Source organism: Bison bison, unplaced genomic scaffold (genome assembly GCF_000754665.1).
Source record: "Bison bison bison isolate TAMUID 2011002044 unplaced genomic scaffold, Bison_UMD1.0 scf7180017853586, whole genome shotgun sequence".
Classification (NCBI taxonomy): domain Eukaryota; kingdom Metazoa; phylum Chordata; class Mammalia; order Artiodactyla; family Bovidae; genus Bison; species Bison bison.
The window spans coordinates 3,395-6,129 of NW_011484159.1; the positions used below are offsets into that span (position 1 = coordinate 3,395).

At 33.7% G+C, this 2,735-nt stretch overlaps 1 long non-coding RNA gene across 1 annotated transcript in view; it reads right to left on the minus strand.

The window, feature by feature from the left end:
• The window catches only part of LOC104999393, a 7,022-nt gene continuing 4,287 nt past the window's right edge, over positions 1–2,735 (minus strand). The window contains exons 2-3 of the long non-coding RNA XR_826593.1: positions 2,091–2,181; positions 1–828 (exon numbers count right to left, since the gene is read on the minus strand). This is a non-coding gene — a long non-coding RNA (uncharacterized LOC104999393). The remainder of the gene's footprint in view (positions 829–2,090; positions 2,182–2,735) is intronic.

The window sequence follows — 2,735 nt, forward strand, 5'->3', positions numbered from 1 at the left end:
CCCATGGACGGTGGAACCTGGTAGGCTACAGTCCATGGGGTTGCAAAGAGTCGGATATGACTGAGCAACTTCACTTTCATCTTAAATAAATTAGGGAAACAGAATGAGCCTGAAATTGTTCCAAATACAGGCAGCTAACACCACACTCATGAAGAAATCATAATCCTGTATTTAGGAATACTTCTTAATGTCTACAGCTACCAAGAAACAAAGTCTGCAAAGAATTTCAGGAGGGAAGATGGAGGACTGGCTAGTGATCTTTTTCTAAAGTCTAGATGTGTACGCTGAAGAATGGTGTTCCATTTTCAGAAGACACATAGCATATATGATTTCTCTGCTTAAAAGGAAAGATGTGTGAAGTATGCACATCCATGCAACACTGGAAAAGCTAAGAATGGATTCCTGACGCTGTTATCAGTAACAGGCATATGCAAGAACACCTGGTCACAAGTCCCAACTACCTTTGGATAAGATAAAAAAATCACATGGTCAAAAGTTAAGCAACACAGTTTTGAACCTTGTTCTAATTAAAATGTAGTAGTTTTAAATTTTTTATAAAATTCCACTAAATTAAATGTTCCAGAAAGTTTACTGGGAAGGGAAGGTTAAGAGAAGAATTGTATCCAAATACTTCATGAAAATTGCTTGTTAAGGCACTATACATCTTCTTTGGTTAAATGATTAACTATTTTAATCATGTGGGAAAAAAAGAGGTAATCCAAAATACATAAATTGCATTCTTCTTTTCACACACATATTTTTCATTTTTCAATTTCCATTACTCCAGTGTCTACATATTTCCGGAATCCTTTTTAACTCATCAGAAAGCTGAAACAAAAATATATACCAGTCTATTAATATCTAAAAGAAAAATAGTCTTTACCTCTAACAAATATCTTGATTTTATCATATCAGATCAAAGAACATCTGGGTACATGTATAATAAACTTTGAGTACCAATAACAAAAAGAGACACTGAGATGCTGAGGTAGTCTTAGAAGAAAAGGAAGTAGAAATAACCTCAAATTAAAATATCTCCCGAAGAGATACCAATTAATAACTGAATCAACCACAGTGATCATACAAGTAATAGAAATACCAGAAAGATTACCCCTGCATCCCAGTTAGTATTCTATAGGGGATAAATTATTTTAAAATACATATAGACAGAAGAATAAAAGTATAGAGCTGGAGGATTTAGTCAAGGATCAAAGTTCTAATAGGTTTTAATCTTTAGAATTAAACAAGTTTGCAAGAAATGCAAAAGGAGATTAATTTAAGTTGTTCACTGATTAAAATACATTTAGAAATGTTACAATATAATGAGCCGGCCAGGGAGTTATTCAAAATTATCTACTAAAAACTTCTGTTGAAAATACGAAGAATGAATTTATGTCTCAAAAATATCACTTGATATACTTTACATTTAGTGTTCATGATCCTTTATAAAACAGGGCAATGTTGTATTAAAACAAGAATTGTAGTAAATGGCACTCAGATTATAAAACTAACTCATGATATTGCCTGTTGTGTACAGGTACATTTCTTTTGGCTATTAACAGAATAAAATCAAGAAGTTATAACTAGGAGAATAATTTCTTCGCTGAGCTTTAGAGATCGCTATGAATATTTCAAGTCTATTAGACCTTCTTAAACACTCTTTCTTATTCTACAGTCTACAAATTGGATTCTATTCAAATGTTCTGTTTATTCTACCTAAACAGCCTGAAAAGCAGAGTGAAAAGTTTTGGAAAAAACATTAAAAAATAATTTGTCCTCAAAAAGATGTAAAGTATGCAAATAAGGAACTGTGCGAGGGTATAAAATGTTCTAATCGTTATGTGTTTGATAGATTTCTAGGTTAAATTAAATGATGTCAGAATAGTCCTGAATGATTTTCCCAAGAAATCACATAGTTTTATTCACTATATCATAATTATTATAATTTCTATATGCAACATAACTCAAAGCCTATCTCTATGTCAGAAGCTAGAGTAATCTGGAGGTAAAGTAAAAAAAAAAACTATATAGCACATCAACTCTAATCATTGAAAGCATAGGTAATCACTATACAAATGAAAAAATAATACCTATATGGATATCCGTGATACTTTGATCTGAAAATAGAGAGCATCCAACTGAAGAATAATACAACAAGTCCAATACCAGCCACACACATTACTGCAGAAAAATAAAAGGAGAGTAAAATGAGCATGTTAAACACAGTAAAGAGTAAGAACATAAATTTTAGGCTACACTTCTAAGAGTAAAATGCAAGGGCTATATCTACTGGTAAGTCTAAACTACAACAAATTTCATTCCCATTCTTATATCTTCAGGAGTCTGCCTTCACCTTTAATTTGCTCTATTACACTATAATGGAGCAGACTCTTGGAGGGCACAAACAAAACCTTGTGCACACCAGGAGCCAGGAGAAAGAAGAAGTGCCCCCATAAGAGACTGAATCAGACTTGCCTGTGAGTGTCCAGGAGTCTCCAGTGGAGGCACAGTTGACAGTTTGGCCTCAAACAACATAAGGAAACACAGCCCAACCCATCAACAGAAAACTTAATTAAAGATTTACTGGCCCCACCCATCAAAACAAGACCCAGTTTCCCTCACAGTCAGTCTCCCATCAGGAAGCTTCTGGAATCCTCATCCTTATTCATCAGAGGACAGACAGAATGAAAACCACAATCACAGAAAACTAACCAAACTGATCACATGGAGCACAG